A 12,643-nucleotide genomic window follows, 5' to 3' on the forward strand; every position below is an offset into this window, starting at 1 on the left:
AGTGACCCATTTCTACCCTTTGATTCCTGGACTCATGATTTCTGGCTATGGGAGAAACAGCGCCATATATTGAACACTGGTTTAGAGCATATACAGCCACCTGTTGAAAACATTGTCCCAACCCTGCAAGGTATTACCACGTAACTGGTGCCATAATTTTGTCTTTAGAAGGCCATTCCATTGCTTTATCAAGCCGGTTGCTTTAGGATGATGGGGAACATTGTAAGACCTATGAATTTCATGAGCATAGGCCCATTGCTGTACTTCATTTGCTGTGAAGTGAGTCTCCTTGGTTTGAGGCAATGCTGTGTGGGATATCATTATGGTGGATAAGGAATTCTGTAAGTCCACAGATGGTAATTTTGGCAGAACCATTGTGTGCAGGGAAAGCAAATCCACATCCAGAGTAAATGTCTGTTCCAGTAAGATCAAAATATTGTCCTTTCCATGATGAAAGCAGTCCAATGTAATCAACCTGCACCAGGTTGCTGGTTGATCACCTCAAGGAATGGTGCCATATGAGGGACTCAGAGTTGGTCTCTGCTGCTGGCAGATTGAACACTCAGCAGTGTCCATAGTCACGTCGGCCTTGGTGAGTGGAAGTGCATGTTTCTGACCGCATGCATACCCTACATATCTACCTCCACGAACACTCTGTTCATGAGTCCATTGGGAAATGACAGGAGTGGCTGGGAAAGAGGACAACTGGTTTCCACAGAATGCATCATCCTATCCATGTGATTGTTAAATTCCTCCTCTGCTGAGGTCACCTTTTGGTGAGCATTCACATGAGACACAAATATCTTCACTTATTTGGCCCATTCACAAAGGTCTATCCATATAACTCTTCCCCATAAATCCTTGTCTCCAATTTTCCAATCATGTTCCTTCCAAGTCTCTGACCATTCAGCCAAACCATTGGCCACAGCCCATGCAATCGCACATCTGGCCGTTTCTCTTTCCAAGCAAAGTGAACAACTATGTTCACTGTTTGGAGGTTCTGCCCATTGGGAGGATTTCCCTTCACCACTGTCCTTCAGGAAGTTTCCAGAAAAGGGCTGTAGTGCTGCCTCTGTCCTCTTTCGATGCCTGCATATCACGCAGAATCATCTGTAAACCAGGCACGAGTTTACTCTTTCTCAGCCAACTGATCATAGGAACTCCCAATGAGACCATAGGTGCAGACTGGGAGATGGAAGGTAATGTGACAGAAGTGCAGACCATGAGTATTTGGGCCACTTCCTCATGCACCTTACTTGTGCCCACAGGTCCTGCTTGGGCCTAATCTCATATATACCACTTCCATTTAGTGATGGAGTACTGCTGTGCATATACAACTTTATGGCTCTCTGGGTCAGAGAACACCCAGTTCACGATGGGCAGCTCAGGCCACATGGTGCTTGGTGTCCCATGGTTAATGTTCAGTTTCTACTAAGGCCCAATAACAAGCCAAAAGCTGTTTCTCAAAAGGAGAGTATTTATCAGCCAAGGATAGCCATACTTTGCTCCAGAATTCTAAGGGTCTGCACTGTGATTCACCAATAGGTGCCTGCCAGACTCCAACCAGCAAGTCCCAAGAACCAGAGAGCAGATGAACAGGAGTCAGCTGCAGGATCCAGAGCAATCAAAAGCCCCTCAAGCCTTGCCAGAAAGTCCACTTATATTAGATGCAGGCCACACCTCAAGAAAACTCCTTTTCAACTGCTTGGCTACTCACAGCAGATTCCATTATATCAGATCTCATCATGGAGGTGATTATGTCATCATAAGGCTGCCAGACTACATCTTAACTGCCCAACCACTGAGAATCTCGGCCCAGATAAGTTAACACACATCTTTAACGATCGTACTGGGGTTGCCAAATTATAGCCTGTAGGCTAGGTTTGAACCACCAGCTGTCTCTCTAAAGTTTGCAGACTAAGAATCATTTTTACATGTTTTAATGTTTGAGGGAAGATATCAAAAGAAAAAAAATATTGTGTGACATATGAAAGTTGTATGAAATTTAAATATCAGTGTTTAATAATAAAGCTTTTTTTTTTTTTTAACACAGACATATGCTTTTGTTTTTGCATTACTTAGGACTGTTTTTGCTCTACAATGACAGAGTTGGGTGGTTGCTACAGCAAACATTAGCTGACCCTCTACAGAGAAAAGGTTGCCATCTCCTGATACAGAACTTTATGGGCAATAGTAAGAATTTTCAATTTTTATGCTTAGGGTATAGAAAGCCACTGCGAGTTTTTAGTAGAAGATTCACATGGCCTAACATACTTTAAAATCTAGTAAGTTAGTTGGATTAATGATTTTCATGTGAAACTTTTCACGGGGGGCCTTTTATCAGTTAAGAGCCTCATTTTGCAAATGACAGATAATCTAGCTAAACCTCAGGACTATTTACATTTGGGGCAGGTAATTTTGTTGTAGTGCAGTTTTGTGCATTGTAGAAATTTTGCCAGCATCCCTGGCCTCTATCCATTTTATGTTCTTTCCTATTGTGACAACCGAAACTATCTACAGACATTGCAAATGTTCTCTGAGGGAACACTGGGTTAAATAAAAAGTTATTTATTACATCATCATGTTTAAAAAGGAAACCCTGGTGGCATAGTGGTTAAGTGGTATGGCTGGTAACCAAAGGGTTGGCAGTTCACATCAGCCAGGCACTCCTTAGAAATTCTATGGGGCAGTTTTATCCTGTCCTATAGGGTTGCTATGAGTCGGAATCAACTCGACGGCACTGGGTTTGGTTTTGGTTTTAATGTTTAAAAAAGGAGCCCTGGTGGTGCTATAGTTAAGCTCTTGGCTACTAACCAAAAAGTTGGTGCTTTGAGTCCACCAATGGCTCCATGGGAAAAAAGACCTGGCGATCTCCTCTCATAAAGATTACAGCCTAGGAATCCCTATGGGGCAGTTCTAGTCTGCCTAAGGTTATTAAGAGTTGGAATTGACTTGATAGCACACAACTTTATTTAAAATATTAGCTTGATACGGGGCTCAAATGCTGTCCCTTGGATGCATCTCATTGGCCTTCTTCCTTGCCTTGGCTCTCTTCTCAGATTCCCAGATGCTGTAGGCTTACATTATCATGGTAAACAATCCAAAGATAGAAGAGTTTTCCGTTTCACAATTCTCATACAGAGCTTATCACATCTCATTGGCTCTGGTTGGTTACTCATCCATCTCTAAGACCATTCTTATTTGCTTACACAAATAATGGCACTTTTAGACCCGAAACCACTTGACTGAGAGTGAGGAAAGATTGAATTCTTCAGTCCAAAGAAACAGAGTAGAATATTGTTAGGAAAAGGAAGTAGTAATTGATTCTAAGAAAGCAATAAACACATTTTTATTACTGGCCTGAAAGGAAATCCACTTGAAGAACATTTGAAAGTACCACTGTATAATCAAAATATAAAGGGGGAATGGAGGGAAATAAAGGCATAAATGCATATGGTTACCTATATAATTAACTGCCCAAACCAGGACACTCGAGTATCAAAGGTTATGCGATTATTAATAACTACCTCAAGAAAATGTGCAAAACCAGGACTTACGGTCACCTTATTCATCACTTGTTCTGTTTAGCATCTGGAGTACCTTCAGGATTGTCCCTCTTAGTTCCACATTTCTTATTCCTCCCTTAAACACATATAAAATTAGAAAAAAAAAATAAGGTCCCTAAAATATTAATACAAAGTTTCTTAAAGAGACCTAGATAAAATAATATTATTGTTGCGCTTGGGTTGAAAAGAAAGAGAAAAGAACCATGGAAATTTGACATATTTACTTATAAAATTATAACCTCTAGATCTGAGGTTACAGAGCCTATAAGTCTTTGCAGTGAGAACTTCTGAAGAGGCTGAGGAAGGACTAAGATTTGTGAACAATGGACAGTGAGCATTTAGAAAGCTGCTAAATTGAGAACCAAAGTCAGGGTTCCAAGTGCTCACATTGCACACCTGGAGATAACAAGGAGGTGACCCTACAGGAAAAAGAAAAGACAACATTAGAATCCAAGCAAACAATCCCCCATGTGTTCCCAGCTTGCAAACAAAAATAGCTTATATTGATATGTGTTGCTTTTTGCTGTACTCAACGTGAAGAGTTTTGTGTCATAAAATAAACATTTTCTATGAATCAGAGCCTGTTCAAGTTTTCAGTTCAGTTGGCCTACGCACCTCTATTCTTTCCCCATTTATGCCTTAGGGCTGAGAAGTTGTGCAAGAGCTTAAAGCCTTGATAGGAAAGCTAGAGAAGGAGTGGAGACGTGGTCATGGAGATGGGGAATCCTTGCTGCAATTAAGAGGCATTTAGCTCTTCTGATCTATGCATTCAAGTCTCTGTGATATTTATCACACATTTTTTAAAATTGTTTGCCTCTCTCAACCATATTGAATTTTCTTGCCCTTTTTTTTTTTTTAATATATACCTTAAGGACTGATGAAAAATAGATCTTAAGATATACTAGAATTTAATAGCATATTGAATATAGAAAAATAACCAATTTGAATAATAGCAACAGTTGATTGTGTATATAGGTAAGAGGTTCCTGTACTATTTACATATGTAAAATAGGGCCAAATGATTAAATGGAATGCATATAACTTCTCAAGTTTTACCTTCAGGAATGAAACACAAAGTCAGTCACTGCATAAATAAACCTGAGTACACGTTTAGGCAGATATCTACCAGCACTCTGGAGAGGTAGGTATAATTTTGAAATATAAACTCTGGGCATGGTACCTGCACTATATTACAAAAATCAGAGATAGGAAAACATAAACGTAATACAGAATGTACTAAGGATCATAATGGTTATTGTTTAGGAAGGGAGAAGAGGTTTTTCAGCTGGAAGAAATTAAATGAAAATAAAATACTGCCGTACCAGAATGCAGTTTACCCACAGAGGAAAGAAGACAGAAAATGAATATAAAGACCATAAGAGAACTTCAGCATAAGTCTAAATAAAATTCTTGAAAACTTAAGGGCATTTCTTTAGAAATTCTGAGTAATTTGATATATAGTTGTTCAAACAGATTTCACTTTCGGTATGTGGGCTTAAGTGGAGGCTGAATACTTTAAAAAACCTGTAGTAGGTGCTAGTTAGATTATATATACTCTGCTATATTTCTTTCACCTTGAAGCTAAAGGGCTTAATGTGGATTCTGAAAAGATTTAGAAAATTTTATGTTGTTTTCAGCATTACAATCTCAAGCAGTATTTATTATGATTTTTTCAAAGATCTGTACTGAATGATTTCAGCCAGTTTAGAAAAATAGATGAATAGGTAATAGATAAAGGAATAGAAGGTGGATAGGCAGGTAGATGATGACAGATGGTCGATAGATAGGTAGGTAGGTAGAGAGATGATAGGTAGATAGATAATTATTCTACATGCTGTGTCTTTTTAAATTTACACTATGGGTGGCCAATTTAATTTATGGATGCTAGTGAAAATATAAGCTGTGAAATTTCCTTAGGTGAGTAATGTATTGAAATCCTTTTTATAAGACTAGCATAGGTATAGGTATAGGTATAGGTATAAAAGGTATAGGTATATAAAATGGGGCATTATGCAGTGATCAGGGAATATCTTATTTGCTTAATTTGTATAGTTTCTTTCTATTGCAAATGTGAAATAGATGAAAATACAACCTTATAGGAAAATTCAATAGTCTGTAAGCTGAAAGAAATTAAAATCGTTTTCTTCGATCTAAAGAGTTTGCAGAGTCCTATAGATAAACAAAACACTACCAAAATCAAAACCAAGCCAGCTGTATGTTGGGACAGGAATTGGAGGAGGTAGGTTCCAGTTATGTCTTTACTGTGAGGTCTTCAGGAAAGCAGTTCTCTCTGTAGTTCTCCATCTGCTCACCTATAAATTGTGCTATATGCTCTCCAGATGTTTTCTAGTTCTAAAATTAAATCATTCCACTTACATCTCTGTGTTCAGTTAGAACCAAAATTTTCTATGGAGTGTTGAAAACTCTTAACGGGCATGAACTAGGACAACTCTATTTTAAATCAATAACCCAAAAAGCAAACTGAAGTTCTCTTTGTTCTCCCACTCTTATGTTTACTTTTGTAGACTACCCTACCTAGCATTGCCGACACAGACTCCTGTTTGGTTCAGGGTTAGATCCTTAGGCTGTTTCTGTCTTAGAAGGCAGCACAATTCCAAGAAAGAGGATTCTTTGCCAATTTGTACGATCTCTATACACGATTAGCAAAAATGAATGAAATATGGGTATTTGCTGCAACATACATGAACCTCGAAAACATTTTGCGAAGTCAAAGAAGTCAGTCATAAAGAAACACATATGATTCCATTTATATGAAATATCAAGAATAGGCACATCTCTATAGATAGCAAGTACAGTAGTCCCTGGTTTATGAATGCCCCACTTACATACAACCAGTACTTATAAACCAATCCTGTAAAGACTATTAGATTAAAAATTTGAGGTACGTGTAATGATTCCTAATAACAAATAGGTGCTGATTTGTGTTGCACATCAAAACATTATTATTATTACTGTATTATGTTAAAGATGTTTTAGTGTATCTGGAAGTGTTTCATTTATGTTTTTAATGCATAGAACAGTACACTTAATTGCGGTTATGAGGAACCTGTACCTAGACCAAGAGGCAGTAGTTCTAACAGAACAAGGGGATACCGTGTGGTTTAAAATCAGGAAAGCTGTGCATCAGGGTAGTACCCTTTCACCATACTTATTCAATCTGTATGCTGAGCAATTAATCTGAGAAACTGGACTATATGAAGAACTGGGCATCCGGATTGGAGGAAGATGTACTAACAACCTACGTTATGCAGATGACACAACCTTGCGTGCTGAAAGTAAAGAGGACTTGAAGCACTTACTGATGAAGATCAAACACTACAGCTTTCTGTATGGATTACACCTCAACATAAACAAAAATCCTCACAACTGATAAATGGAGAAAACATTGAAGTTGCCAAGGATTTCATTTTACTTGGCTACAAAATCAACACCCATGGAAGCAGCTGCCAGGAAATTAAGCGAAGTATTGCATTTGGTAAATCAGCTGCAAAAGACCTCTTTAAAGAGTTAAAAAGCAAAGATGTCACTTTGAGGACTAACGCGTGCCTGATCCAAGCCACGGTATTTTCAGTCACTTCATATGTATGAAAAAAAAATGTGCAAAAGCTGGGCAATGAATAAGGAAATCTGAAGAACTGATGCATTTGAATTATGGCGTTGGAGAAGAATATCGAATATACCATGGACTGCCAGAAGAATGAACAAATCTGTCTTGGAAGAAGTGCAGCCAGAGTGCTCCTTAGAGAGGAAGATGGCGAGGCTTTGTCTCACATACTTTAGACTTGTTATCAGAAGGGACAACTCCCTGGAGAAGGACATCATGCTTAGTAAGGCAGAGGATTGACGAAAAGAGGAAGACCCTCAGGGAGATAGACTGACACATTGCTGCAACAACGGGCTCAAACATAACAGTGATTGTTGGGATGGTATAGGACTGGACAGTGTTTCATTCTGTTGTACATATGGTTACAATGAATCAGAAATGACTTCCTGGTGCCTAAAAATAACTGCGACAAGACAAACATTTGACAAAGTGACTTTAGATACAAACAGTACCTAACTGTTTTGATTACAAACAAATTTGACTTAAAGACAGACTTAGGAACGGAGCTCGTTTGTAATTTGGGGACTCCCTGTGCATTAGTGATTGCCTAGGGCAAGGAAAATTTGGAGGAGTGCGGTGGGGAATGTCTACAATGGATAAAAGGTTTTTTTTTAGTGATGAAAATGTTTCAAAATTAGATTTTGGTGGTCCTTGTGCAACCCATAAATATTCTAAAATTGTCCACTTTAAGTGGACTTTAAACGTGAAATACAACTCAATAGAGATGTTACAAAAAGAAAAAAAAAAAAAACAAATAGCTTCAACCTGGTTTAAAACAGGCCTAAAGCAGGAGAAGCTCAATAGAATGTAAGCTCCATGAAGGCAGTTATTTGTGTCTCTTTTTGTTCACTGGTGAATTCTCATACCTAGAATTGTGCATAGCACAAATTATACACTCCCCAAAGTATAGATCAAGTTACACAATCAACAAATATTTCACTTAAATATCATATTAAGAATGGAAAAGCAGATAGCTTCAAACCTGAAGTCGTTTAGGATTGTTATTTATTTACTAATCTGTTCTCTGTGGTTGGCTCTGCAAGAGAAATCTTTCTGCACAGCCTTGTTGCATTAAGGCTATTGGTTTCCTGTTGACTATGGCTGTTACTGGCAACCAAGGTAGAGGATGTGCTAGCTGCTGAAAGAAGGTAGGGTCCTAAGGCATCAGAAACAATTCTGTACTAGCTGGTCTATGAGGTTGTACACAGCCTCTGGTCTAGGAAGCTTAACTGAATTTGTGTCTTAGAGGCTTATACTAAATCTGAAGAAGAGCAAGCTGTGCATATCTATTTCTTGTTTGAAATTCTATCTACTTCTGGAATAATAAATGCATTTGTCTCTGTCTGAGGGTTAACCCTCTGGCTCCAGCATAAAGACTTTCTGCCAGTGATTTGTCAATAAGGTAGGTCTGATGAGGTGGACCCTGTCTTAAGAGACTTCAGGTCTATAGAAAACCTCTTAATAAATCCATTCATTAAAGAATCCCATTCTTATTATTGAAGATTTGCATTTCCTTGTTAGTTTTGGTTACTTTAGTTGGATTCAGGTGTTCTTTGTGTAGATTGTTGTTGTTTTTCTTCATTCTCTTTCTGCCCCTCACCTCCCCAACCCCTCATCTTCCTATGTTTACTTTTATAGACTATGCTACCTGGTATTTCCAAATCAGACTCCTATTTGGCTCAGGGTTAGATCTTTGTACTGGTTCTGTTGTAGAAGGTGTCATAATTCCAGTAAAGAGGATTCCTTGCCAATTTCTGTTATCTCTTTGCACATTTAGCATGCATGTCCAAAGTTGACTCAGGCATATAATTGATCAATTATTATTCTTTGTCAATAATCAAGATCTGAGGTTGTTCAGCAATTAGGGTATAGATAATAAAAAATAAAAATTAAAAAAAACTTGAAAATAGGTTCAGAAAACGAAAAGTAAGTATGCAACTAGCTTTATGGAACACCATGGAAAAATTGGGGTTTAAATCTGTTAAAATAACTAACTAGCTGCATGGTGGATATTACTATTGAAAAAGAAGGTGGAGGTTATGTACCATTGAATATATTTTTGAAATATGACTACTTAAAGTTTTTTTAAACTATAATATTATTTTTTTTTCAGTAAATGGATGTTATTAAAATTATGTGTAAATGAAAAAGGCATAAGATTATTTAGAGAAAAAAACTAAAATATGTAGAACCTAATTGATTATTAGGAAACCCTGGTGGCGTAGTGGTTAAGAGCTACAGCTGCTAACCAAGAGGTCGGCAGTTCAAATCTGCCAGGTGCTCCTTGGAAACTCTATGGGGGTAGTTCTGCTCTGTCCTGTAGGGTCACTATGAGTCGGAATTGGCTTGACGGCAGTGGGTTTGGTTTTGGTTTAATTGATTATTGTATGATAAAAATTATTCCAGGCATTGTATAATAAACATGAATTTTTATTTAAGGCCAGTTTATTCCAATTAATTCTGGTTGATTGTTACTTTTTAATGGGATCATTTAATGTATCTCTAAGTATTGTATTTCTTAGAATATACTATATTTCATTATTTTACACAAGGTTATATAATCTCCTAAAAGGCAAACACATTTTCTAACATGTATAAACTATAATAAAAGCAATGTTTCCAAAAATAGATTTTTTTTTTCTTTTTAAACACGAATTTTCTTTTAGTGGCACTCTCTATAGAGTACAATTTCAATGGATAACTTGATAACAACAGAAATTTATAAAGACATTCCTACTAGTAGTTTTCATGCAGATTTTTAAAGTCTGGTTGACAGCACTTTTTGTGTATATGCGCTATATCCTGTGTTCTATTGCCCTAGTTGCAGTTTTGTGGCAGAGTTTGCACTGTCATCAAAGTACAGAGCCATCAATGACTATATCTCATGTTTTTGGTTAACTACATCACAATGATCACAGTGATTGAAAATTTAAAACATGTCCCTTCCTGTTTAAATATTCTTGTGTGGGTTGAATATTATATTGCAGAAAAAATCACCAAGTTCAGGCAATGACAAAGAATTAACAGGGGAATACTAGTTTAACAATATAGAGAATAAATACGTTCAGTAGCTGATCCTTTAAGGACCTTTTTAAACATCAGAATATACATTTCTGAGTCGAGATGCTGATCTTCATTGCATGGGAATGTGATGAAGTGAAACATTTATGAGTTTTAGACTAAGAGAAACCTGGGTGTTATGGGTTGAACTGTGCCCCCTAAAAAGACAAGTTCAAGTTCTAGCTCCCAGTATCCGTGAATGTGACCTTATTTAGAAATAAGGTCTTTGCTGATGTAAGGCCATAGGGTGACAGAGGCAGAGATTGGAGTGATGCATCTACAATCCCAGAACACCAAGGATTTCTGGTAACACAATGTATTGCACACATAGGTTGCCTTAAAGATTGTTACTTTATCCCATGTACCCACCAGAGTACTGGGATGAGAATTCTACCCAGTGGTACCAACAATTCCATGGGTGTTATCTCCATTTATCCTGATCAAGTTGTACAGACAAACATGGAAACATGTATGCAGTTTTGGCAACAGTGAAAGCCTTATTAATTACTCACTGAAACAGTGTACAACAGGAAAATTTCCCCCACCAGTTGTCCTCCATGGCTCAAAAACTGTCTGTGAGGACAGAAAACTTCCACTGGTGCCCCTTCTCTTTGCACAGTGAATGAAGGACCCTGTAGATCTTCCTCTACCAGGTTTTATATTCCAGGGGTTGTACATTTCACTGCACAGACTGCAATGCAACTTTTCTCTCCTGATTGCCCAAAAAGGAGGATAGTCAAACATGGGGAAATCAGCCTGGAATTGTGAGCCCAGAATTGTATCTCTTTAGCCCTGCTGCTTATTTAGAAAAACCATGAGGCTTCAGAGGGGGAGGTGCAATAGTTTGTTCCAAAGCCCAAAGATGGTAGCAGAGGCAAAGGAGCAGGGAGTAATAGTCATTTGAGACATCCAAAGGACTGCCTTCTCTTATACCGGAAGTTAAGAGAAAGGTAGGGAAAGGATTCTCCCTTAGAGGTTTCAGAAAGAACATGATTCTGGGACAACTTGATTCAGACTTCTTATCTGCAGAACTGTGAAGGAATAAATTTCTATTGTTATAAACTACCCTGTTTATGGTAATTTGTTATGGCAGCCCTAAGAAATAAATGCACTGGGTTTGAATTCTCACACCACTACACATTGGCTTAATTTCTTGACTGTAAGATCAGAATCTCACAGTAAAGAAAGAAAGAATACAGAGTCACTGTACCAAAAAGAATTGGTTGATGTTCAAACATTTCAGGAGGTAGCATAGGATCAAGAACCAATGGGACTGAAGGAAACAGTCCAAGGTTCACTGAAGGCATTGGTGAAAAACAAGGCTCCAGGAACTGACAGAATACCAAGGAAGATGTTTCAACAAACAGATGGAAATGACGGAAACACTCACTTATCTATACCAAGAAATTTGGAAGACAGCTACCTGGCCAACTGACTGGAAGAGGTCCATATTTTTCCTCATTACAAAGAAAGGTGATCCAAAAAAATGCAGAAATTATCAATATCAATATCACACACAGATAAAATTTTGCTGAAGATAATTCAAAAACAGCCCCAGCAGTACATCAACAGGGCACTGCCAGAAATTGAAACAGGATTCAGAAGAGGACATGAAATGAGGAATATCATTGCTGATGTCAGATGGATTTTAGCTGAAAGCAGAGAGTACCAGAAAGATATTTACTTGTGTTTAATTGACTATGCAAAAGCATTCTACTGCATGGATCATAACAGATTATGGGTAACATTGTGAAGAATGGAAATTTCAGAACATTTAATTGTGCCCATGAGGAACCTGTACATAAACCAAGAGGCAGTTGTTTGAACAGAACAAGGGGGTACCGTATGGTTTAAACTCAGCTAAGGTGTGTATCAAGGTTATATCCTTTCACCATGCTTATTCAATCTGTATGCTGAGCAAATAATCCAAGAACCCCGACTATGTGAAGAAGAACTCGGCATCAGGATTGGAGGAAGACTTATTAACTTGCGATATGCAGATGACACAACCTTCCTTGCTGAAAGTGAAGAGAACTTGAAGCACTTATTGATAAACATCAAAGACTACAGCTTTTGGTATGGATTACACCTCAACATAAATCCTCACAACTGGGCCAATAAGCAACATCATGATAAATGGAGAAAATACTGAAGTTGTCAAGGATTTCATTTTACTTGGATCCACAACCAATGCCCATGGAAGCATCAGTCAAGAAATCAAACAATGTATTGTACTGGGCAAATCTGCTGCAAAACACCTCTTTAAAGTGCTAAAAAGCAAAGATATCACTTTGAGGACTAAGATGCACCTGACCCAAACCATGGTAGTTTCAATTGCCTTATATGCATGTGAAAACTGGACAATGAATAAGGAAGACTGAAGAATAACTGA

Source organism: Loxodonta africana, chromosome 3 (assembly GCF_030014295.1).
Source record: "Loxodonta africana isolate mLoxAfr1 chromosome 3, mLoxAfr1.hap2, whole genome shotgun sequence".
Taxonomy (NCBI): Eukaryota; Metazoa; Chordata; class Mammalia; order Proboscidea; family Elephantidae; genus Loxodonta; species Loxodonta africana.